The sequence below is a fragment of the Pseudochaenichthys georgianus genome, chromosome 15 (genome assembly GCF_902827115.2).
Source record: "Pseudochaenichthys georgianus chromosome 15, fPseGeo1.2, whole genome shotgun sequence".
Classification (NCBI taxonomy): Eukaryota; Metazoa; Chordata; class Actinopteri; order Perciformes; family Channichthyidae; genus Pseudochaenichthys; species Pseudochaenichthys georgianus.
This window is the reverse complement of record NC_047517.1, coordinates 14,143,367-14,171,027: the sequence shown is the minus strand read 5'-3', so window position 1 is coordinate 14,171,027 and position 27,661 is coordinate 14,143,367. Positions and strand designations below refer to the sequence as shown.

At 41.8% G+C, this 27,661-nt stretch overlaps 1 long non-coding RNA gene across 2 annotated transcripts in view; it reads left to right on the top strand.

Annotated features, from left to right (window-relative positions):
* Nucleotides 1-27,332, top strand: part of LOC117459691 (uncharacterized) — a 63,015-nt gene extending 35,683 nt beyond the window's left edge. For both annotated transcript variants that reach the window (XR_011644469.1, XR_004553551.1), the window contains exon 3: nucleotides 27,262-27,332. This is a non-coding gene — a long non-coding RNA (uncharacterized lncRNA). The remainder of the gene's footprint in view (nucleotides 1-27,261) is intronic.
* The last annotated feature ends 329 nt before the right edge of the window (nucleotides 27,333-27,661 follow it).

The window sequence follows — 27,661 nt, the reverse complement described above, 5'->3', positions numbered from 1 at the left end:
GCAGTTTAAAAGGCTCAGTTATTTCCTGAAACACGGGGGTACTGTCATTTTTATCAAATGTAACTAAAAAAGGAGATAGTAGTGTATTTATATGCGACTATTTTCACCGAGGTTTCCTCAATAACAAACGCACAGTAACAACGCAAAACATTGCAGTTTAATGTTCAACGTTAATATTTCTCTGACATTGTATGGATGCTGCTATCAACATAACATCCAGGCATCAGATGACTAAAATCATTAATTGGGTTAAAATATATAGTTAAAAGCGTCCAAGATTTAACCAAATACAAAATATGGCTTGGAAATCGATTAAAAGAAACGATTTGTAACATCTTCTAACAGACAACCACAAAGCTGACGCATGCGTGAAGTGCATACCTCGCCATGACAGGAGACACAAATAAATATTGAAAAATATGTAAAATGAAAGTGCACAAAAACTGTACATAGGTGTAGTCGATTAAAATACATTAATATACAGAACTGTTAAATATTGTACCTTTAGGTTCATCTCCAATTCAACATATTAAACACAACTTGTATATTAGTTAAATACATGTCATGATCTCTAATGATGATAATAAACCCCTCATACACCTCTGTGATCATGTGATCATATTAAGGGCTTAATAGCACTGACATCATCTGTATGGTATTGTTGTACTGCCTTCATTGTCTTAATCTTGATATGTGTGTGCATGTTAATAAGGTCCCTGTTGTGGATGCTCCAAATGAATCAACCCGCTCTCGGCTCACCTGTTCAATATCAGCGAGGTCCATTACATAATCACAGTGGCGTGATTACAGGTCTCCTGCTGGCAGAGCAATTACCCCGGCTCGGTCATTATCACCTCATAACATCATCTGCTCTCCACATATCGGCACACACAACATAGCTGTGTGTTACTCAGTGTTAGGTCACAACGCGCCTCTGCTGCTGCTGCACTAATGCTGAGTCATTTGTTCATTATAAAAAGTGAGAACGTAATAGGTGTGAGCACTGATAAGCACAATTGGTGATAACTATTATGCTGACATGTTTGGGTGCAGACATTTGGAAGACACGATGAAGACAGTAAAAGCTGCCCAAGAAAATACAATTGAAATCACTATAAGGATTGGCACGGATTTGATTTACTAGAATCTGTTGACCATCACACTACATTTCATAGAAAAGGCAAGATATATTGTGATTTAGAATGAGTTTTCCTTGTTTAACGACTTCTTTTGTGAAAGATTTTGATTAGTAATCGAGTGGCGAAGTCACACCCATCTACTTCCGCCCCATGGGACCTTATTTCTGACAAATTATGTATTGAAGTCAATGGGGAGAGAAAACGTATCCCGTTTGAATTGTGCCATGAATTACACATATGATGTTTGTCAATCTTAAAAAATCATTTCCATGTCAAAAAAGTCACAGTTTGTCGTAAAACTGTTGAAATATAAGACTATGAAAAATACGCAACTAGAAAGACTACAAATCCCAGAGTCGCGTACATTAACGTTACACATTACACTCGTGTTACTCACCAAAACCTTGTATAGCCGGTCCCGCATGCTGGCTCTTACGGAACCGACTAACTCCCCTTGTGTATGTACAGTTCTCAACATGGCCAGACTTGTAGTGATTTTCACCTATTTTAATACTTTTCACTTCATTCTGAAAGAAAGAGGTGAAATGTGCCAACGTGACGGCCATCTTGGTGTTGGTGACGTATGCAAGACCAGAGATGTAGTTCATTGAGCGGTTTCACACAAAAAAATGTGTTACTTCACAGTTTTACGACACATTTTTTTTTTTTTTACTTGCAAAATTATCTTTTAAATTGACAAACATCATGTGTGTAATTCGTGGCACACTTCAAACGGGATCAAAAGATAATCTTTCTCTCATTGACTTCAATACATGATTTTTCCAAAATAAGGTCCCATGGAGGTCCACCGGAAGGGGAGGGACTTCGCCTCTCTATAGACTTCAATTAATAATAGATAAACGTATGAAGTTGACTTATTATCTCACAGGGTTGTATTTATTGAATTATTACATAATCGCTTGTCATTTTGTTCATGTTGTACACATTTGCAGTTACTGAAAGTAACAAATTACACATGATTAACTAATATACTCCCTTGTGGTTTAATTATTACTTAGTATTTATATTCCATGATATTTTATACTTCTACTGTAGTTTTTATAACATTTTGTTTAACAGCTTTAGTTACTAGTTACAAGATTTTACATACGAAACATTCTTTTAAGATATTAATATAAATAAATATACACATTTTTATAAACTACCCAACATAATCTATAGCAGTTAAAATGAGCTCCAACATATCCAGATATTACATCAAATCAGTACTTACCTATTATTGGACCAATAACGAAATACTAAAGCACTCACAAGGAGCATTTTGCACTCTAAGTAATTTTTAATATACATTTAAGGTACATTTTTATTGATGCTATGACAAAAACATTGAAATGATTAAAATCGTACCTTTGAGAGGGTTTTTAATAATCATCATAAACTTGTGTTTATGCATTTGCCATCATTATAAGACCCTGTCCTATTGCCCATGCAGGGTGTCCCCTCACAGTTTAGTATAATCATGGACCTTTCCCAGTTTGCTCTGCGTCACACATTCACTCATCTCAGTATCACTAAGCCTTTGCTGGTAGATCCATTTCTGCTCCCAGTGTGATGAATGCAGAGAGCCTTGCTTTGCATAGTTTGCACTGTCTCTTAGTCTCGAGCCGTTTGTAAATCTATATCCAAAGAGTACAGGTGTTGATTAATCCCCTCGACATTTTCCCCGAGACATTCCTTCATTGGTATTGACATTCTTGCGGCTGCCTGGCGAGTGGTGGGGAAATGAAAGCACTGCCATGGTATTTTGGAAGCCCCTCAGAAGTCATACTTACACAGGCTAGCTGCTGTGATGGCCTACATTATGGAGTTCATAGCCTGTGGGGGTCTGCTCCCACTCGCCCGATAGGACTTCGGGAGAATGCCCCGACCCTTACTGACTCACCACATGCCAGACAGATGCTAGAATAAAATGCCTATGAATATTTAACTATTTAGAAAATACATCACCCAGTAAAAGTGCAATAAGTTAGCACATTATGAGCCTGAACTTCCATCAGACTTTCTTATTCCTCAACATTACAGTACACTAAAACTCAACCCTGACTCGACCCCACCAGTACAACCACAGCTCGCACGCGCCTTTCTCTCCCAGGCCCGGACACAAACACAGCGGACACCCCCCCCTCGCCTGCCCTGGTGGAAAGAAGGGGTGGTGTTATTGTGGTTGCGTTCTCCAGTGGAGTAGTAATGAGATGTGCTGCAGCTCTGACATGGTGTAGCTGTGGTTCACTCAACACACAGCCAAAGAATGTCATGGTGGTGGTTCAGCCACAGATAAAAAGGCTCTCTCTTCATTGAGACAATAAAATAAACAAGGGAAGTAGATTGGAAGTAAATTATATGTCAACACTTTATAAACATAACCCATCATCTCATTGCTATTCATCTAGTGTGTTGTTTCCCAGGCGTCAGATAGAGAACTGCTCACAAAGTCATTTCAAAGTTCAAATGTGTACACTCGTGTCAGGTTGTACTTTGTCAAACTCCTGGTTAGGTCCGCACGATTTGTGAAAATCATCTAATTGCATTTATATTGACTATTATTAAAGTTTCGATATGATTCACGATATTGGAGGAAACGATCATTATTCACATCCTTCAAGGGGCAATGGAAGCGTTTTAGGCGGGGGCAAAGTGTGTGAGAGAAACTCCTTCTGGTGGGAACCTTTGGATTTTAGCCTTTGTAGACAATTTACATGCACAACAACCTAAATACACTACAGGAAAGAAAACATCCCAAAAAGCATAATTGGGCCTCTTTATATTTTGTATATATCGTTAAATTAAAAATGATTAGGGTACCGTGATCATCTTTACCAAATAAAGATGTTTTCAGAAATCTGTAGAATAAAATGATAAAGCTGCCACTTCAGCATCGCAATACCTAATTCAGAATGGAATTTGGACACATTCAGTGATTAGCTTTTAACAAATATTGCACTAGTTCCATATTGCGATATCAATAAAATTGCGATTATTTCACACAAACAATTAGTGCATTGCTGTTTAAGTGTTAAAGAAACATAGATTGTTTTCGACCATTTTGTGATGCTATTACTTCTGAGAAAGTGGTGTGCCGTTTAGAGAGTATAGTTGAGGGTGGAATATTATGCAAAGAGGCATCTCTATCAAAAGGGCTGGTCTTATTTTGTAGGGTCAGGTTGAGCACTAACTGATGGAGCAGTGAGAAGAATCTTGGCTTTTGCACTTATCTGTTCTGTGGAGTGTTGGGTGCTTTCCTCCCTCTCTCCTCAATTCCTCCTCTATCTCTGGCACCAAACTTATCACAATAATGTGTAGTAAGATCATTTGTGGCTTGCGCCTCACAAACTGAGATGTGTGTGTGTGTGTGTGTGTGTGTGTGTGTGTGTGTGTGTGTGTGTGTGTGTGTGTGTGTGTGTGTGTGTGTGTGTGTGTGTGTGTGTGTGTGTGTGTGTGTGTGTGTGTGTGTGTGTGTGTGTGTGTGTGTGTGTGTGTGTGTGTGTGTGTGTGTGTGTGTGTGTGTGTGTGTGTGTGTGTGTGTGTGTGTGTGTGTGTGTGTGTGTGTGTTACACATGTCGAGAGCGAGTTAAAATGTGATCTGAGGAAAAGAGGAAAATGTTTTTCAAATAACATCCAGGGTAGACAAACATTTTCAGTTACGTTCAACAAACCACAAATTCTTAGCTTTTTAGCCAAAGCACTTCCTCTGTCTCTTGAGAATCACTTTAATAACTCACAATCATTATTATTATTAGTTTTATTATCATTACCACCTGTTGCGAACCTCTCCAGTTCAGAACAATTATTCAGCGACTCAAATACGATCGTCTGATGCAAGTCTATCAGGTGTCTGTTTGTCTGCTCCGAAACGCAGGTAGAGACAGCGCGGTGTCTCTGGCTGGGACGCCACTCAGCGGTGTGCCATCGGCACCTCGGTCCAGTTTGGCACCGGCTCCCGGAGCAGGAATCTTGCACCCTCATTACACCTGTGCCACTCTAATTACAACCTGCTGTTTAGCTGTTATCCTACACCTCGCAGTGACAATGACAGCGCCTCCTCTTAGAGGCATGGCCGCTCCTCTGTGCCCAGGAGCAACGCAACACCCCGTGAATAAATGACCGTCCTGCTGCAAAGAACAACCACCAATTACCAACTAAAACACGTGATATGATGGAAGCAAATGGATTGAACTTTGAGTTTTTTAGAAATAAATGCTGCTTTCTTTTTCCGATTGATGCTTTAATGTATTCAACTAAACGATGATGAAACCGAGCAGAATTATTTTGGCCCCTTCACTCGGTTGCACGGAGGAGAGATCCATTCGCACAACAGGCAGTGATTCTGCTCTGAATGTGTTCCATGGTGTCCTATCACACACACATTATTGTTTGAGATCCTGTGTTATGCTGACAAATCCTCTCGTGGCAGCAATCACCTAAGCGTCTTCCATGAAAGGGATGTACATATTCCTCCACTTATTTCAGAATGTATTGTGTTCGTCACTAATCCAAAGATGGGTTCCTCATGTAATACCCGCCATCTAATCATTCTTAGTACTCCGACGGCTTGTTAGACTAGATCCTGTAGACTGTAATTGTTTTGTCAATTGATCCCATAGAAAGGAGGTAGATTAGAGCGCAGGAGACGGTATAACATTATTTTGGAACATTAAAAAATCATCGTTTAAAACGTACAACATCTTCCAAATGAAAATCTGCTGTAACATAAGGAACAGTACATCCAGGGGATCTACGTGAACACCTTGCTGCTTCTTTTAAATACAGCTTACACATTGTTTTGACTCTGTGACAGCTAGCGGTAGCTGCCTACTGTATGTCCTCGCTCAACCTAAACATGTTACACAGCATAATGTTTTTATTTTTATTTAAAAGTCCATATTGGTCGTCTCAGATCTTTAGGTTTAGGTTTATGACGACCATTTAGCATCGTGAGAGCGAAGCTTAACATGGCCATGTCAAGATAACATGCAAGCATCCGTGTTGTTTTCATTGGCTGTCAGCACAGATTTTACAGTGGCTGCGGGGAAAGGGGCATATGTGCTTAAGATGCTCCTGTCACAGCGGGAGAGTGGGACGGGGACGGGGAGCCACAAAAATAGAACAAGAGACACAGAGAGCTCTCCTGTCCAAAAGGATGATGGGGAAGAATAGAGCAGAGTGGATCATTTGACTGGAGTAGCGGGATAATATGGGAGCAGTATTTCATTTGAAACTGCAGATCTCCTCTCATTCAGCCAGTGTGCTACTCTGTGAAGAGAGGGAGAGAGCTGCGCTGCAGAAACTAGGTGGAGCTATTGCTTACATGTGCGCCCACTGCTTAGGAATCAGGGCCAAGAGAGGGGAGGGGAGAAGACAATGTTTAGGAAATGAATGCAGTGCAGGGCTGGGTCACAGCCTAGAATAAGACCTCGGGGGTATGAGGCCAGGAGTAGCAGTGAACTGTGCACCTGTCACACAGGATCTGGAGGGTCTCAGACTTAAAGTGCAGCTTTAGGCCTGCTTGTTACTCGGGAGGAGGGCGGACATATGAGAACATTTCTGCGCGGTTCATTCTTTATCGAATTGATGCTCCCTTTACACCCTTAAAGATGACACCCAACAGAAATTATTCTACGGGGAGATTGTGTTGCAGTAATGCTGAGTTGAAATGTGCCGACTAAATTACTCTTTGGCTCTTTTGGCTATCTCCCTCATCACCCATGCATCATAAAAGCAGGGGTTTAGTGTGAGATGAATAATCTCGCTCCAGCATGCCTCTCTTCTGCTGCTCCCCCTCACGCCATAATCGTCAGAAGGCAAGCCAGCTTAGTCAACCCTGTGCTACGGGCCAGGATAATAATTGCTGTATTAATTGGTGTTGTCCAGGCTAGACAGAATATAAGAGATCCCACTGGGGCTAATAATTAATGTTTTTTTTTCACCGTCTCTTTCTCTCCTCCTGCTCTACCTCTATCACCACAAGCACTCGCACACACACGGACACACCCTCCCTGCCTCTGTTTGTCATATCATTAAGAAAAGGCTTCAATTCCTCCACCAGTGTGAGGAGCAGGATGATGACGTCTCACTGGAGAATTTCTTAGATAAGGCAGTGGACAACAGCATTATCTCCCGTGTTGATTATGTTTATTTAGCCTCAATTATCTGACGCTGCTTAAAGATATGAGTATCATGTATTCCTGGCTGTTCAAAGCTGTCTCGGGGGATTTTAAGGCCTGATATAAAAGCCTGGGAATAAATCATGCTAGCTTGATGGTGGTAAGGCTGGGCGATAATATTTTGTCACCAAATACCTCGATATTGTGACAACAGCGAGGGTTTACAATTGGTGCTATTTTTAGTTATGAGGATATAATGACTAAAGAATAAACATCTAGAACAGTCTAACTTTACTTTAATGCAGCATTTAAAACAAGAAAAATAAAACAATTAATAATATCTAAAATCGAAACAATATGTAGTCTTTTATCACAATATCAATATTCAGTAATATCGAATATAGCCCAGGCCTAGATGGCGGTTCAGTCAGAAGCCTATCAAGTGTGTTACCTCAGCCATATGACTGAGCATGTAAGAGTATACAGTATACAAGTCTTTGTTCTCCTAACCAGATGGCTGCTGTACGGCTGCCCCTCCTGGTGTGAACCTGCTTAAGTTCCTCGGCGAAGCGCAGTGAGTCATTGCCAAAGAGGAGAAAAGCGTTTCATGAGAGGAACACAGGAGCTCATGGCAGTTTTATGCAGCCCTCCACCTCCAGGAAACAGATAATTACAGGCTGCATTATGTGCTGTAGTATCATGTCAGAAAGTATAGTGACTGCACAGGTCTGCTGAATGCGCTCTTACGGCATGTGTTCCATGATTATACTCTATGATCCTTTTAATGACAGTTATGGGGATTTTTTTTTCTTCGCTCAGCTGGTATTTAGCACATATCTCAGTGTGGTGCTTTTAAACACATCGCACACTTTAAGGCTGGAAGGACCCAAAAGTTGGAACCAGTTTAGAGGAAATGGTCTAATAGGAATCTTGTAAGGTAATTTTCAAATATGAGCCCAACCGCAGATCTGTCACGGCTTTAATTTAGTGACCTCCCATGGTGTTCTTTTTCTTTCTTCCTACAAATTATTGAGGAAATACCCCTTTCTTTACGGTGGCTGATTGAAGGTCATTCAAACATGAGTACCTGTGCTGTGGAGATTAGGCAGCGTGGTATTAAAAGGCCCTATTTAGGGTCATTTAGGTTTAGACTGTCGCCTAAACGTCCTCTCTGTTGTCCTCAGGTCTATTTACTGTATGCCTTAATTGTAGCCACAGCTTTAATAAGGCCCAAACGAGTGAACACACAACTCCTCTGGAACAACGAGCGGGGGGAATTGGCCGAGGGGAATTAGGACCATGTAGAGGCCCTACTTTGTTAACAGCCAGGGTTATTTGACCATCTGCTTTAATTACAGGTACTGACACACTCACAAGCTAATGCCTAAGTGTCACCCATGCGAAGGTGCAAATTAGTTTCCACTCGAGGAACCAGGGTGTGCCACAAATCAAACTAACGACATCATTTGGCCTCAGGCATCAAGCACAATCAACTAAAGTGTCTGTGATTATCAATTGAATCAGTGTTCTGGGCTTTTAATTTAAGGAGTCAGTTTAATGATTTATATATGGGAGTACAATACCATACATAAAAAAAAACATTTGTAGTTATTCCTTTCTAAAAAAAGTAAGTATCCTGTGATCATTTAGGTTGCATGAGAAACACTTGCCGATATGTTACGTCTGTACACATGTAGACGGTAGGACAGAATGTTGCCACCATGGTTGCTATTTCAAAGGCAAAGGTTTATGAAGCCTGCGGGGCAAATTAAACAGCTGCATTCCCAACATGCCTTGTTTTGCACCACACTGGCAGTTAACTTAATGGGAGTCTGCCGTTGATTGACTTCCCTTCCCTGTTTTAGTAGGAATCGATCAGCTTCCCGATTTCACATGAACTTGGACACGCTGAAACTGCATCCAGTTAGACTGACAATTTTGGCCCCATAATGCACCTCTCTGCTGCTTTCCCCCTTCAACATCTGCAGAGGGCATGACACGGGGGAAACCTGCAGTATTACTTTTCACTTCTCACCTCTGACTCATGGCTGTTTCCAAAGGGAACTATCAACTAATCAGCTTTCTGCACATATCTGCCCGATGTCGACAGTGTGCACAGTATTCTCTTTTCTAGTAGAAAAGGGTGAACTCTGTGGCGTTTAAATGAGCCGGTCATTAGCAGAGGAACAGATTGTCTTTTCTTCCACTGCCTCTGTCTCTCAGATAAACAGGCCTGATTGCTTACACATGATCCCTTTAACTAACACAGCCCATCCTGACCCACTTATGGGAGGAATAGTAATTAGGCATAAGGTTACGTGGACGACACAGAAACTGACCAAACTACTCAACAGCATGGAATGCAAGGCTTTAAAAAATACTGTATTACACATTGATTAAAACAAGCACCAAAAAACTGATCTGTATTCTCCACAACACTTTGAAATATGAATGCTAATCATCTGAGGTAGTCTAACTAAACGCGGAAAAGAAGAAAAAGGCCACTCGTTCTTGGCAAATGCCTCCTAATGGTGTGTTTTCATCCCAGCTAAACGTCTGTCTTTGTGATCTCTTTCTGCAGGAGCCTGGTGTTCTGTCAGCCGCCCAACCCAGGCAATAACTGTCATTAATTAGTCTGATAAATTACGTCCAAAACAATGACATGTTTAAATGGTCCAATTTAGCTCAAATCCTAAATGAGATATTACATCAAAAGCCAGCCGTTCCTCTCTTTTAACCCATTTAAAGAGGCACACTGCCTTCCTGAAAGCGTTTTAAAGGTTACGATTTCCTCAGATGATAAAGCGGTACCTTTTAATGAAATTCTAATTAGTAATTTCATGGACTTTGTAACCAACCATATCTGATTAGTGCACATTTTCACAGCCCACTTTAATTAAGCGCACTTACAGTACAGTTTCAAACATTCGCCACTTGAAGATGGAGCTTAGCGCGTCAAAAAACGTACTTTGTAAACACAAATGTTGCAATTTCCTTTTTTAATTAGAATACATTTGAAATAATAAAAAAAACCTTTTTTGTTTGTGTTTGTGGAAATATCTTTTTTTCTCCCACTTCTGTACACATACCCTTGAACATGGAAATGTGGTGATGATAAGGTTCTCATTACCTACCATGGTTTTGGGTTTTTATTAAATATAATGACAACAATATTACTTTGCTAGAGTTTTTTCTTTGACATTTTTTGTTTGAGATTAAACTCCATTGCATATGTAGGGATTCAAATGCCCTCCCTGACTTTAAATGTGTTTATTAATTTTGTTTAATGTAACTTTGTTTATTATTATTAACGACAAACACAGCCATAGGTAGGAGGGGCTGTTACCGGTCGATGCTTCAACATGTTTTTAAGCAACATGCACAACACTGAAGTTTCCAAGTCGGTTGCATGTCTCCCGTCCTATTTTGTCAAAGCCAATTACACACTATTGGTGTGCTGCTGAGGCTCAGGGACTGTCGACCAAAGAACCCCAAGACATAATCTGATTTCACTTTCATTCAAAACGTTTTCCACTTTGAGATCTAATCCTGGTTTCACAATATGAACTCTGACCTTATCAACCGGACTGCAGTTGGTGTTTAATGTTCATCAGAGCTCCATGTGGGAGTCCCTCACAGTGGAGTGCTTTTGACACAGCCTTCACCCAGCTGCCCCGCAGTGGGCCCCAGTGGACCCTCTCAGGTCCCTAACCACACAAGTGTTTCCACGGTGGCGAAACTGTTTCAGTCTGACTGACATCCCAGTGTTGGGGAACACGGTTATAAAAGTGCACAAAGCGTGACAGACCACCTTGGCCCTACCTCCTCGCCCCCTCTCTCCTTTTAAACATGGAGTCCACCCTGTCACGTCACATGCCGGAGCCGTAATTTAGACTAATAATTACCAGACATCACCACAATGAAACATCAGTGTCTGAACTTCTTTGGACCAAACTGAATTTTAATACATTTGGAAAAGGTTGGCCGGAGGCAGGAACCCCGCACACTGGGAAAGGCAGCGCACATGTGGAAGCACTTTGGGAAGTGATAAATGATTTGAAATCCACAGCGTCCCCGAAAATGGAAATTAGGGCGAACAGGTGTTAAATGGGAACCACTGGTGCATTTTGAACAGGGGAAAGAAAACGTCCCGGGTCTTTGGGGCCAGATGTGACAGGCCCGGGCCCTGGATGGGGAGGGCGTTGCTGAGTGGTCATGGCCCGAGGTGTGTGATGTGAGGAGGCCCCATGTGCCTGACCTCCTCTCCAAAGAATTCACGGATCACTTGTGTCAGCTGTTCTGGGGGTGGAGTCCTCTTTTACCCTCCCCGCTGCCACAAATACACGCTTCTCAGGAGCACATAAATAGAGACATTATCAATTTAGCTTTCCCATTACAGATAACATGTGTAGAGGCATTTTTAGCTGTGATCAGCTGCTCATGTGAGGTATTCGAGCCGAAGAATATGATAATAGCAACTCGCACATTCTCATCACCTCTGGCATTATTGCTAATGTGTATGGGTGCCGTCTTTAACATGGATAATTGCCATAAATTGGAGCTTTATTCTCAGTGGGTCAGGAAATGGCCAAGTATAACAGCCATCAAGTGAGGAAGGCTAATTCTCCCTCCGCTCTGCCTTACACTCTTACTGGGATCTTCAGGCTAACTGGGCCGTAACCTAAATGCCCATGATTTCATTCACATCATTCCTGGGGTCTGTTCCCCTTAGGGAGCCATTTTAAATGTGATGAGTCATTTACATTGTCAGAGATAATGAATGAATAACAAAATGTTGCTGGCGTTACAGAAAATAACTCAAGTAAGTAGTAAGAACAGGGGATTGGGTTTCATTGTTGGAGCGACGGTGAATATTCTCTCATTTTGGACAATCTTAGCACAGCTGACACTAAGCCCGTCTCTGTAACCACCTTTACACCCGACCTCCAATTTCCTCATGCACACACACTTATACAAATGTCTTATCGCTGTTTTGTAGACTTTTCTTGGTGAAGTTTATTTCCCCCCCTTCGCCCTGTCAATCTCACTTTCTCTGCTGATTTCACGGAAACTTTCTCCGACTGCTGAATTGTCCACTTGTTTTAGCTCCGAACTCTCAGGTTGTTTTGTCCCAGCTGTCAAAACAAGAGGAGTCAACATTCGGCACGTCTGCAGCCTCTGGTGACTTCGATGCTTAGTTATATATCGCCTTGACCTGCGAAGTTCCCAGCATGCATCACTTTGCAGAAGACTGCTGTACTAACGTAGAAAATGGACAGCTGTTGGGACTCTGTGGCACACCGCCCAGATGGAGCCTAATCCGATCTATACATCAGCATAAGTTAACCATTTCATTAACCCTGCTGTTCTAGCCTCTGCTGTGCGACTGCATTGTTTTGCCATGACACCAGCGTATGGGAGTTTAATTGGCTATTCCATTAATAACACGGGCAAACTAATTTAGTAGAACCTGTCCTCTTTAAACCGCGGGAACAAAGAGTAGGAGGGTGGAAATCAATCTCAGCTTTGTGCCTGAGCCACTGACCCGTTCATGCTTTGAAGATTGCTGCTGTAAAAAAAAAAAAAAAGCATCTGAGAAGTTATTTAACTACAAACAGAGCCTACCTTGCCCATTCCAGCTGCATAATCAGGCATAATAAGTGACTGCAAAGGTCCACTTAATGTATTTCTAACACTGGAGACCTGCTAATCCTGTCAGGGGGAGTGAAATGGAGGGGGAGACCGTGCAGAAGCCCAGCCATGGAGCTGAGCATTTAACTCCATAACCATGCAGGCAAATGCCTGGGCGCCTTTCACACAAAAAGCGAAAGAGAGGGAGAATAAGCCCAGCTTCATATTTCAACCCAAAGTGGGGATCCATTTTTCCGCTTTAGTGGCCATCGAGGAACAGTGGGAATAACAACAACAGCGGCGGCGGCGGCAGTAACAGCCTGTCTCACTGGGCTGAGTCCTCATAAACCTCTGCCATTATCACTCTCTTTATGGGCCTTTAAATAGAGAGCCCTTCAGATCAGCCATGTGTGCTCCACTGGGCGAACATCAGCCCCTTTGCTTTTCTGCCTTTTGTAACAAGACATTCACTGACATCTCTCTATGGCGTCTTTGTAAATAATCATTTTTAAATGACGTTTATTGCAGACATTATGTACACTATCCTGTAGGTGTATGTGTTGTACATGCATGCATTCTTATTAAGTGCACATTCAATAACTTATACGAGTATTATTCCTTCCTATTTATTCATATTTATTAACCTGTTGTATGGAAATGCCCGTTTCAAAACAAGTATGCTGTGAAGTGGTGGAAAGCATTGTCGAGCCTTCCAGCACGTATGCCCTGTGAATAATGGAAGCATAAAAAGGGAAGAAAACAAACAAAGAGTCCCAAATCAACACACACACTGGGATTCATCAGATATGGCGTTTCCCCAGCTCTGTTTGTCAAAACACCTTTTATGGTGGTCTTTGAAATTCTGCGGCCCCATTAACAGTTCAAGCATATAATCACATCTCTGTAATGAGGTATTAATTAAGCGAGGGGCATCTATTGGCCCGCTAAACAGCCTCATAAACAATTGACAGGAGATTTGTGATTTTTGACTCCCTGACACCATTAAACAAATCAATATTGGGTTTTGCAGACATGCTCTCCGGCTGGCTCTCTGCGGTCTTTGCCAATCAGCTCTGTGGAATACTAATGAGGGAATTAACTGCCTCATATTCCGCATGTGTCCCATCAAACAGATCCTTATCCAGTGAGTCTCATTTGCATGGAAGGAGACTCTGCTTTGTAGGTAAAGATTTCACAATATGTCACTCATTATGCCAGCCCACCCCACCCCGACCCAATCTCCTATCCGTCCACTTGTCTCTTATTTTCTGTCAGACTCTTCAATACCCCCATGGCCACCAACACACACTCACACACACACACACACACACACACACACACACACACACACACACACACACACACACACACACACACACACACACACACACACACACACACACACACACACACACCCTGTTTAGTAGTCCTGCACAGAAATGATGATGTAACATAATGAACAGAATAAGGGTTTTCAAGTGGCGTGTTTATCCTCAGTATTTCTGCTGAGATTTTCGCCACCACGCCTACAGTGTGTTCTTTGAAATGACTGTTTGTTGTCGCCCGCCATTGCGCTCCTTTTGAGTGCTGCAGTAATCTTGTTTGATGAATATTGCGCTCAGAGTGCTTAATGATGTTTGCTGTTCAAATTACAATGGTGAGTAGTCCAGACCTGCTTTTCCATTGAGTGTTACACAGTCTAAAATAGTGTCATATGCTGCTGCGCCCGGCGGTTTTCATTTCTAGAATGTGAGGCATACACCTGTGTTTAAAATAAGAGAAGCAAAGAGTTTCTGTAGATGAAAAATATAAATATTTAGTTTGACTTCCTTTCTTATAAATGTTGCCTTGTGGAGTTTCTGACTTTTAGTTGTGCTACAGAGCAATGTTTTTATTCGTGTGTCCTAGTTTTGTATGTATTGTTAAAATTCAGGAGGCAAATCCACATCTTTCTTTTAAGCTATTCCGCTGCTTGGCATTTGGTTAGCAATAATCTGCCCAGAAAAAGGAAAAGAAGACTGCTAGTAAGAAAACATGGATGTAAACAAGAGTTCAAATTAATACAAATCAAAGCGTTGCAAAAAATACGTCCTAACATTTTTAGCAATACAACAACAAGAAAAAGGCAAAAGGGAACACTTTATTGGTCCCTATGTGGAATTGGGCTAACCGGCACCGAGTATTATTATATATATATATTTTGAAATGGGCCATTTTGCATAATGAGACATTTTGGTAATATTAGTTTTTATTTTGATGCTTCTAAATCCGATCATAAACACACGTACTATTATTGTTACACATTGTGATTATTGTGTAACATTATGAGTTTCAGATTGTAATGCATGTCATTCTTGGGGACACTGCGCACCTATTACTGTGTTGTGATCAGATGTCAGACAGAGCTGGAGTTGCACTCATTGGATTTCCTTGCAGCATTACATTCTCCACGTTTAGGTTTCAGAAGGACAGAGCATCTAATTTAATATATCTTGGGAGTGCTCTCCGCACGGCTCACCCCAGGAACATGAGTGACAGTGGATGGCCTGTTGTCTTTGTGCTGCGTGTGTGGCCGCGGGGCGGTGAGTTAATGCAGGAGATTGACTCTTAATTGCTGTGGGGAACGCTCATCTTTTCTCATTAATGAGACAGAGCCAGAGCCTGGAGATTTTCTCATCACACAAATACTATCCTCCACCGGCCAGGTTAAGTGCTGTTTAGATTATTGGCTTCCTTGCATATGATTTTCCCGAGCACTGTGTCTCAGATTGTGAGCACAAGCAAAAGATGAGATGGGAGTGAAGCAGGGGTTAAGGGAACAGGTTGTGTGTGTTTTCTATTGAAGGGGGGGTGTCTCTGAAGTGAGGCAGTCACATGTGTGAGACAAGTCCAGAAGAGGCAGGGCTCCTCTATCCAAAGGGGCTGGTGAAACCTCTTCATAGAGCCTAACAAGGCAGATGAGAAGGCCATTTATGGGATCAAGTTTCATTTGCATTTTGTCCAGCCTCCAGATCAAAAGACAGTCTTAATTTGAGGGCTGCACCAATAGAAAGTGAGTGTTTCCTGATGGATACAGATGTTGCGGGTGAGGCATGAGCAGAGGTGGTAGAGGCGAGGACTGGAGCAGTGCTGCGGGTCCGTCTGTCTGTCTGTGAGTCTGGAGGTGGGGGTTAACCTCCGCCTAAAGGACGACCACCAGCTCCCCATGATGCATAACCGTGAGGGATTAGAGAGCACAAAGCAGTAGACTGTTTGGTGGAGCACTAAAATGTGCTCCTTTGGGGCTCATTGAAAAATGATTGCCGATTAAGTGTTTGAAGTCTGCCAAAGACGAGTGCGCGTTTTTAGTGGAGGAACGATGAAACTCTATCTTTCCTGCTTATGCAGGCAATTTTCCCTCCCTTTTTCCACTAACTGTACCATGATGTGTGTTCTCTTGTCGCGCCTGGAGTTGAGGTTGCCAAACTCATTTCACCTCTTGGACCCCAGCTTGACTGGAAGCCAGACAACCAAAAGTGATAAGAGTGAATTAAGCTGTTGCTCTCCAGCGGGAATGTTATTATACCGCCAGAGAGAGGCATTGATTTCCTCACGAGAACAACAGGTGAGCGTGTAGGAAATAACTCAGTCTACTTAAATAGCAGGTAATACCGAGCCTATAGAGATCAAATTATGTTTATGTAAATAAAGAGGATAGGGCTCATGACCCAATTCACACATGATAAATTGGGTCATGTCCTAATACCCTATCTAGAGCTCCATAATGGACATCATTTCTAGGGGGTTAAGCAACAATTGGCGTTTCTAAAATGTTATTTTTTTCAAATGGTATTGTTCCAACATGATTTGCAGTTTTCTCTGGTGTTCACTTGGAGCTTAAAGCAGGACAAGAATAATGAAGTATGGCTTTCGGTCTGCAGCGATGCCGGGGTCAGTCAGAGTCGCCCTGCAGAGCCATATGGAACCGGGCTTCCTTTGATTAATTGAACCCCTAAGAAGACTAATACTCCGAAGTGAACTGGAGGAAATAATTTGTGCGAGAGACAATGTCGAGGGTGATGACAAACACAGCTTAGTGTTTCCCTGCTGCACCTCAATTCCCCGCGATGTCAGCTTTGAAACTGCGGCACCCCTCAATATATTATCATGTTACACTCATTTGTTTTCATTATTGCATCAAAGAGGATCTGGTCATGCAGCGGCCATTTTCTGCTGTACAGAGGCCTAGAGAACAAATGTGACTCTGGAGTCACTTCGAGGTTATACAAACAATGAGGAATCCGCAGTTTAATAAAGGGTTAGACTCACATTCTTATGTTACTACCTAAAGAGAGCGCCAGCCACTGGACTGGAGAGTGAAAAAAGTCCTCAGTGTTGCCTCATTTTGAACTTATATTTGATGATGTTTAAGTTAATTTATAGCTGCATTAAAATCGTATTATAAAAACGATGAAATGTAGCAAAATCAGACTTGAAAGCAGTGTTTTCCCCGTTCTAGTGTTGGTAAACAAAGGCTGAGTTTTGTTTAAGAGCTGTAAAAGGAGCTGAGCGGGGTATGTTAAGTAGTCTCACAGAGAAGCTGGAGGGCGAGGGGTGAAGGGAGAAGCTGGCCCCAGCGGACAGGTGGAGGTAAGCTGAGAGCCATACCACCCAGGGGGAGGATGAACTTGAGACGTGTCCCTCACCGTCCTGTGAAGGTGGAGGTCAGCAGACAGCCACGCAGATCGGACGAGATGCCCCAGTCAGCAGGAAGGACCGGACCCTTCTTCCCTCAAATGAAATGAAGCCTCCGGCGGGCCAGGTCAGTCACAATTAGGACTCATAAAATATAATCAAAACCTCAAAAGCTGGGCTGCAATCCTCGGGTGGTCAGGACCGAACAGAGCACATCTTTGTCCCGCGGGAGCTTTCTCACCCATGCGTGAAACAGACACACCTTGTTCCAATGACTGAGATGTATCTATCAATCAACTCGGGGAAAACAAACCGCTTTAAAGTTAGCGCCGTTGCTGCCTCCTGCTCCAAAACACAAGAGTTTATTAACTTTTGGAAACTATGACTCACACACTTTTTAAATGTCACAACCCCCCGCATAGGAGCCTTTTCCACAACATATGGGGCTTTTATGCTAATCTTCCTAAGACATCGGAATATGGCGATAACTGTCTGTAAGCCCAGAGGTTGTTTGTTTTCCACCAGCATCTCTATCTAAGGCAGATTTATTGTTTGTTTTTTAAATCTGGTAATTAAGGCAGCTGCACATTTTATTTCTGTTGTCTGAGGCCTCGGGCCAGGATTAACAGCATTTAGCATTGTGGAGTGTACCCCGCCCTCCCTAAATAGGGTAGATAAAAAAAAACATGGAAAGATGAGTTTGTGTCGTGGTAATATACACAGAAAGATGCTGTTTGGCATGTTTATGTGATTGTTCAAAAATGAGTCAGTCATTAATTGATCATTCACACACACTTGGGTATTTGGAACGTTAATAAAAGCAGGCTGACAGTTACAGCTGTGTGTAGAAATAGCTGCTTGTACTATAATAGATTACAGCACAATCAATTTCACTGAAGTTTATCCAGCTCTCAGACAGATCAAATACATTGATGCGGAAATGACTTATAAGTAATATGTATGCTTCCCGCACTTCAAAGCTCACAGCTGACATAAATCACATATTCTTAAGTGAAATAATTATGGCTACACCTGCATTTGGGGATTGTGGTTTTGACACCAAAGTGACGCATGATGCCAAAAGGCATTTGGAATAGCCATTGCTTTTTGACACTCATTACCACGGCATTACAAGAACACGTCAAGCACGAACATATTTCCCATTTCTGCAACTTGAACAAAGAGTTACATTATAGCCCAGGAATCCTTAGACGCTCACTAGGCCCTATTCGCCCTAGGCTGCACCCATGGGTGACATCTCCACTCCCTGGCTTATTACACCTGCCCGTCAAGCCTTGGCTCTCAACCTCGTGCTCAATAACAAACATGATTTGAGCTGTCACTGGGAATGACCCGCTGTGCAGTTTTCTGTTAAAGACGGTGCTTTTGAAACTCGATGAAGGTGATAAACCAGATTGAGCAGCTAATAAGTCATTTTAACTGACTCACTCACTCTGACGTGCTGATATCCACACTGATAATATCTGCTAAAAATTATGGGCTATGAAAAGATCAACTTTACAGGTTCACTGATGTGACAGTTAGAGATTTTGCCTGGAGATTAGGACGCCTCAACTATGCCTCTGCCTCAACCCTGGATTACAGAAGGTCAGAATTTAAATATTGTTCAGCCAATGTTCCCTCGCAATAAAAAGCAAACTATGTATACTCAGTCATTGTACATTTAATAGTGAAAACAGTAAAAGGTGACACTGTAGCATTTGTTCTCCTCCTTTACAACGTTTGAAAATGGAATCTTAAATGTTAAAAAAGCAAGGAAACTTCAAAAGTGAAAAAGAAACAATACAGTAAATGAAAAAGACAATACATAGGTTTACTATTAATGGGGGGCCACCCAAATTAAAGGGGCCCTACTATACTATATATACTATACTATACTATGCTTATTTTCAGGTTCATATTTGTATTTTGTGCATCTACTCTGATGTGTTACATGCTTTAATGTTCAAAAAGCTCTTTATTTTTCTCATACTGTCTGTGCTCTTTTCACCCTCTGTCTGAAACCAGAGCCCAGTCTGCTCTGATTGGTTAGCTAGCTGGCTCTGTTGTGGTTGGTCCACTGCTTAGAGATGTCCCGTGCCTTAGCCTATCTTATACAATGTGTTTGAGCACTAATACAAACGAGTGTAACGTAGTGATGTCACTATATTGCGGAAGTAAAAGAGGCATTTCAGACAGGGGGACAGTGTGTGAGAGAGAAACTCCCTCTGGAGGGGATTTGGGGATTTTAGCCTTTGCAGACCATTTACATGCACAAACACCTATATAACATTCCAAGACACTCATAACATAACGCATAATAGGGCCCCTTTAATATGGGACTGTTCTGCACACAATAATACTATTATAATGAAATGTATCCCTACAAAATGTATAGATGGAACCTTTAAATGTAGTATTTCCAGAAAACCTGTATAAATGATCTTGGTTTAACAAAAAAGAAGCACAGTATTATAATGCAGGTGAAAATAATGCAGGCAACCACTGTGTGCAAAGGTTCAGAGTGTTTCAGAGTGTATTCCTCCTTTTACATTCCTCCACCTTCCTCCGTCACAAGCTATTTTCTGCTCTGCTGCAAATCCTAATTGATCGAGCTCAATCTTAGCTTTACATTACATGGGCAGATGACATCCCTTGATACAGATATTTTGCGCCGCTCTCACAGGCTAATGTTGTGTTGTCAGCTTTATGGCAACACACTGTCTAGACAAAGTCGTATGTACACAGAAATCAAGCGTATAAATGTTTAGACAATCATTATTTTAATTTAAAAATGTTAAGGTTGACTTGCCTTTGGTGGAAGGTGCCAGTCATTGTTGGATGGTGGCAGCGCGGGTGTTATGCTAAGGCCTCCAGTGCTTCGGTCTCTTTTCAACTCAAACGTGTCAGGAGTGAAGAGACAATAGTGTCATTTATTAGATAGCTGAAGATCCCACTCTGCTGTCAATCCCAACTTGACTCAAAGGTTATACTAAATGCAACTTTATTGTTTCACCTCTGAAGCAACGATGGGAGTAATTTCCTGTCTGTCATTTCTGACAGTTAGCGTTCTCATCTAATAATCCCTCTATAATCCTCCACCATTTAAACATGACATATTATTAAATGAAATGAAAACTAGGTATCTCCTAACTGTCAGTTTGTAGTGTTTCTAAAATAAGGCACAGAGGTCAGGCCTGTCACGAGAAACAAAACATTTTGTTGGACGATGTATTGTCCCAGAAATATTGTGATAAATGATTATTGTCAATTTAAGAGCATTTTTATACCACAGATGTAAAGGGCAATGAACTTTAAATTATTAAAGATATTCAGACAATGGAATTGGAGTGTGAACAAAATATAAATATCATAAATAAATACAACTAATCAAATTAAACTACAAAACAAATAAATAAATGGACTCCCTGGCTCTGTTAACAGAAATATGCAATCATATTTGGAGAAAAAAACCTACTTTATTCATGGTTGAAGACTATGAAAACCAACATGCATGTAAACAGAGTAGGCGATATTGAAGTCAGCATAAATGTAGATGTTTTGTGTAAATATGGTACGATAAGACGATCATTGTTATGACAAGCGTAACAGTGGTTTGTGTGCTAGGTTTTATAAATAATCATAAACCATAGAAGTACAAATATATCAACCTCTTTAATACTATCCATATATGTTCATATCAATTCAAATATTCTGAGAAGTTTTCCACTGTACCAGAACTTTGGTATTATCCCGCCATGTTGGTCAAATAGGAAAGTTGTTTGACAGTAGCATTTTTCAGCTGTAATGTCTTAATGTGGAGTTTGTTTTCGCTATGCAAACTCTCAGCACCCAGAGCACATTTCCCCTACATACCAACGTCTTTCTTTTTAACAAGACAATTAAGACGCTTTCAAACATCAGTCACTGCAGGCTTTATTGGCATTCATTTCTTCAAGGTAGTACAGCAGCCTCCCAGAGGGCCTGCTAAATCAACCTTAAGACCTAAGACTAGCGCTTTAACCCCTTGACTACCTCTCTTCAACTCCTCCCCCTTTCAAAGCTTGTCCTTTAGACATTTACTAATAAACAACAGGTCAGCACCTGCGATGGCAGGTGATTTATCTGACCCTGAACAGCCATGACGAACGTGCAGTGGGGAGGGAGGCGGGCTGGAGGTTAAGGAGGGGAAGATCCTCACCAGAAAACCAGCTCCACAGCCCCGGAGGCCTGGAAGTCAACACCCCCACTGTAAAGCACTTACTGCTCACTTCGTTCTGCTTCTCATCTGACTGTTTTCTTTATTTCCCCACTAAAAGACGGCAGAATCGTTCCCTTTTATCACCATGAGCTCATAAAAAGCCTGGAGGATAACATGATCACTTGTGTTGGGGGTGGGGGGGGGGGGGGGGGTTGAGGTGTGTCCCCAGTGTGTGACATCACTGAGTCTGACCACATTGTCCGACCTCCTCCCAAATAACTTCACCCAGCCTTCCAGGTAGCCACACAGGGCCACCACGTCGCAGACCACTGATAAAGGATTAAAGCATGTTTCCCCTGCATCTGTCTAATGGATTGGTCTGATCAGACAAGGTACAGAGCAGGATGTTGTCCAAGGACCTAACTAGAGCAGAATTATTGAGTAACAGGAAATTAAAAAATTCCTGCGATGCCGATCCACCACTCAAAGCAATTCTTTCGCAATCTGTCATGCCCCGTCTTTGAACTCCAGCCACTGGGGGTACATTTTTGTTGTGGTCGCCGCCAAAATATCTCCAAATAGAAGACAGAAAGAGTAGAAACATCATAGTACCTTTGCCTTTTACCCAGTATAGTTATTTTAAAATGCATCATAACAATGCTTACTGGATTCACATTAACAGGATGTCAGAAGGACAACATCAAACCTGAGCAAAAACACCAAAAGTTAATGAAAATGCGGGTATGTTTAATGATTGCATTTAGTACGATTCTAGGTTGTCTGGTTCACCCATTTACGGTGTTTACTTGGTCCCTCTGGCCAAATGCAGATAGCTCTCTCGCTGTTAATACCCTGAATAATACACCGGATAAAGGCCTGAATGTTCCACTTACAAATCTCCCCTGAATAATTACACTGACTTGTATTCAACATGTAGGCCTTTTAGAGCCTGATCCTTTTCCAGGAATTACAGGAAAAGGAAGTCATATTTTACAAATCAGTCTTTCATCTTACCATTTGGGCAGTTTCCTTTTGAGTCAGGAAAGTAACCGTGATGCCAAAGCCACAGTTCTTCGTACTGCGCCAATCACAGCAAACATGCATAGTTGGATGAAAATAAAATGCCCGGACTGTAACAGACATGTTCAATCAATCATATATTTCAAGTATTCTTTTTACATGAACACAGTCATGCAGAGCTCTGGGAAATTATTACACCGTAAAACGTCCTCAGAGTTCACTTTTATGTGGGTGTTAATATGAGTTATCTGAACACATTACACAACCACCTTAAGTTAGAGCGGTCGATGTCTGTAAAACTGTAAGCAGGTGTGAATGAAACCCGAACAGGAGTATCAAACAGTGACCACAGGCCCGCGCCAGCCTTTCAGACTCAGTAACGTTGACCTTAAACCCGCATGTGAAATATTAACAAAAGGAGGGAAATGTACAGGTGCATTACTTTAGACTCAGAAACATGTGGGAACATTTAATGCAGCACCACTAATGTGGCCTGGCTGGCTGCTCTCATTAGCAGGACGGCTGGAGCAGGAGGGCCGGGGCACGAGGTGATGGAGAACATCCAGGCCTATTTGTTCAAGACTTCCGTGCACCTAAACGCTACATGAGGACTTTGTGATTTCACTTCCTTCTTCAACAGAGCCACTCCTCCAGGAGGCAGTGCAGCTGGGATCACACACATCAGTCCTCTGTTACCTCATGTTAACCCCAAACAGATCAGGGTCATGAAGTGTGCAAGTAGTTCATTTGTTTTAACCATCTGAGCGCACCAGATGGGTGGGGTTTACTCGACTGGAACAGTCCAGACAGCATCACAGAGTGTTTTATTCCCAGTTCTTTCCTGTAATAGTCAAAGCAATTTGGTATTACATTGTTAATGTTTCATTTCTCGCCTCATCTGGCCTTAACACAATGCAAATGGCATCATAAAGGTCACAAAATGAAACATTAACACTGGAATAGTCTCAAATGATGTGTGTGCTGCAGTAAATCTTTAAGTGTAGAGGCTTCAGCACCACAACTGAGAGAGTCTTGGGAGTGTGCATGTTGGTTCCTCCTATTTGGTAATTGTATTGTTCTCTGCGGTGTACAGATTTGGAAACATTTTACAGAATCCACTCGATACAAATGTTCTTTAATGCAGTATTTAACATTTCACGTCACTTGCCTTTAATAACAGAAAAGTAAAATAAGGAAATAATTTCTTCTAAAAACTACAGAAAAAGCATTAGTATGAATAACTTTCAAGCTGCAATAACAAGTGTGGGACCCCCCTCCCATTAAACACAACAGGGATAGACCAACATATTTGTTTGCAAACATTTTAGATAACGGTCATGTAGTTCCACATTATTATTACAAATGATTATGTATTATGAGTAACATTATAGCATTCTTGTGGGGCTTTATTTCTGCCACATTATGAATTTGATATAATATTTTCCCATCTCAGTTCTGCTTTTGTCTCTCCTAACTCTAAAGCTTAACTGGCTTTTTATGTCTGGCTTTATCGCCGATGAGTGCTATGAGACTCTATCAAAAGAGAGAAGTCGGGGGCGCAAAACCAAAACAATGAGACAAGTCTCTAAAATGTTCCTTAGAGCTGAAACCACAGAGACACGTCCACTATGAGACACATTATACGTAGAATTGTAATACGTAGGATTTTAAACCATTGTGTATTCAATATTCAAAGAAAGTCAAAATATTTATGCATTTCTCTTTAAGCAAGTTTTTTTACATTTGTTCTAATGTTATTTCAGTCCTTTCAGGGATGCAGAAAGTTATTTGCTAACAAGTCAAACTGTCTAACTATCCGTGCCTCATACAAAGCATAGCTGTGTTTAGTGCTGTCATGTACATTACATCAACCTGAACCTAATTCTGTTCCATCCAAACAATCATTTGGATTAATTGTCAAAGAAAATCTTCCGTACACAAACACGACAGTGAACTTGTGCTCTAAAAGCTTGTTGTGTGTGTGTGTGTGTGTGTGTATTACGGGTTATTTTTCTCTCTGTCACATTGTGAAGACTTGAGTGGAGCGTGAGTTGTGTTTGAGAGGTGGTAAACCTGCTGAGGCTCTTTAATTCCCCCCCTCTCCACCGGCATGAGGGATGGTTCAAAGGGTGACTCTCTGACAGGGATGTGATCGCTCCTCCGTCCTTTATCTGCCTCCCCACATTAGCACGTAAATGAGGCTGCACTTTGGGTTTTGGGAGCTGAAGCGTGCTCAGTCGAAACAGGAGTTGTACTGTTATCGTTATTGGACAGATTTTTGACATCCTAACACCTCCGTTTCATTAACATTCAAAAGGGCTGGGACTTTGACACAGCCTCTGTTTATACAGATTTCTGAATACTTTGCGTTGGGGATTGTATACAGAATACTGTATACATAGTATCTCCACTGTTGAGTGGAGTTATACACTTCCATATTGGCAACCCAAGCATTGTGTTTACAGATTATTGTCCCGCTAATGCTGTATGTTTAAAATGTTTCTTTCCTATATCGTGGCTTTAAAGGCTAAAGTCAAAGCCTAAAATTGATTTGTAAGAAATTATCCCCAGAAAACGGAGCTTTAAGTGCAAGTTGGATCCAACATTGTACGTGTAATTAGCTACTGTGCTATATTTCAATGTGGCTTGCATATCGGTGTTGATGTGTATGCTGGAGTGTGTTCTCAGGCCTACAGTGGGGTGACTGCAGGGTCCTGAAACTCCATTGTGATTTGAGCAGAGCTTATCGCATGGGAGAGAACTGGCAGCCTCTTAAAAGGTATTATATGTGCTCTCGTTCTCCTTCCCTCTGTCTGACAGGAGCCCTTGGGATGAAAGGGAAAAGCAGTGGAAAAAGAGACATCGGTTCCCGACATGGGGAAGTCTTTGTTTCTATTCTCTCCATCCCAAGTCTCTCCAGGAATCCTAATTTCCACCATTCACCTACCTATCGGCAGATAAAAGCTGGTTGAAGGGGGGGATTTCCTCAATTGAGACAGCTTGTAACCAGTCTGCATAAGGGGGGAGCCGCACAAAGCTCTGGAGTGAGAGGAGGTTGGAGCACGGATTTCAAATCGCTTTGAATTCGAACACACTGGTGAGCGAGTTGTTCTAAAGGACATTTTCACAGAGGCAGATCTGAGACCTGGCTGGGAATGTCTGAGCTGAGAGTTTGGATAAGAACAGTGACACACGACATTAGATCTCCACCAATCCTGGATATTCCCAAGAAATGAAAGCGAAGATGTTGACATCGCTTGTGAGAGACCGAGCACGACCCGGCCATGTTTCTCATTATGTTGATTTCTTCGAACCACTCTTATTAGGGTTGTTTTCTTTTTTTAAAGGGGGGATGGTGCTTAGATGGCGATGTCCAAGTTCAGGGCATGCCAGGCCTGGCAGCTGACGTCCTTAATGCGACTGCTTGGCATTAGAATGAGGGAGGGGGAAGTCCATGCCAGTCTCTGGGGAGTGGGAGGTGTTAACTTCTAATGGCTTTCTTTGCCACAGCCCTGACATCTGCAGGGCTCCCAGCAAAGAGAGTGAGGCCTTTTTGAAAAATTAATGGAGCTGAATGCATCTCACAGCAAGGAGAGGGCTGGATTAATCAGCACATTAAGGGCTAGCTCCGGATTGGAAATAATTATTGGAGCTGACAAGGTGCAGAGGTGCCTGTGCCAGCTCCTTTCAGGAATGCATTTTAAAAAGCAGTTTAAAAAGCCTTCAGATGTTGGCATTATCTTGTGTGACCAAATTAGGAGCAAATGAGAAAAGTTTATCTGGCATTTTGGAGTATTGAAAGAGCTTAGGCTTTATAAATTATACAGTGTGTGTGTGTGTGTGTGTGTGTGTGTGTGTGTGTGTGTGTGTGTGTGTGTGTGTGTGTGTGTGTGTGTGTGTGTGTGTGTGTGTGTGTGTGTGTGTGTGTGTGTGTGTGTGTGTGTGTGTGTGTGTGTGTGTGTGTGTGTGTGTGTGTGTGTGTGTGTGTGTGTGTGTGTGTGTGTGTGTGTGTGTGTGTGTGTGTGTGTGTGTGTGTGTGTGTGTGTGTGTGTGTGTGTGTGTGTGTAAGGGGTGCATATGTGTTTTCCCTAAGTGTGGGGGGGAGGGATGCAGGCAATGAGAATTATGGGCAAATCCTTTTTCACAAAAAAACACCATAGGTTTCAGATTAAAAGTGGGTGGTTTGTTTTTTCTAGAGGAACGGCACAAAACTTTAAGGGGGATTAATTGAAATGGGTGCTTGAAACTATCACACCGTTTGTGCAAATGAAAAGTGGATGTCTTAACACCCTGAAAGAGCCCGACGGTAAACTGATTACTGTTGACCACCCATGAAAAGCATGAAGAAGGGGGGGAGAGGAATGATTTAATAAGTGGCGTGTTTTTCTCCCTTTCAGAAATAATCCTCTGTAATTTTTCTTGGGAAGTGATTGGGCATGCGTTACATTCATCATTAATATTCTCTACATTTCAGACATCGTCTGCCAGATAATAACCGCTTCCATCGGAATGGAATCAAGGTGATGCAAGCCAAGGCAAAGATAAGACACATTCCTGTCAAAATGTTAACCATTGCCATTTGTGTAATTGATTTATATATGTGCAAAATAAAGTGGGAGATATTCATTTAAAAGAGGCCCGATTGGGCTTTTTGGAGTTCTCCCTTTCCTGAAGTGTGTTATACATGTTTGTGTAGAGGCACAACATACAAATATGAAACCTTTAAATAACAATAATAGGGCCCCTTTAAAGAGACTATTGTAATAATCACCTGCCATTTGTACTGTTTGTAAAAATGGTAAAAAACTTATATAAGTTCAGTCTTTACTGTCAGGGTTTTCTTAGATTGGAAGAAAATATTTTTTATTGGGAAA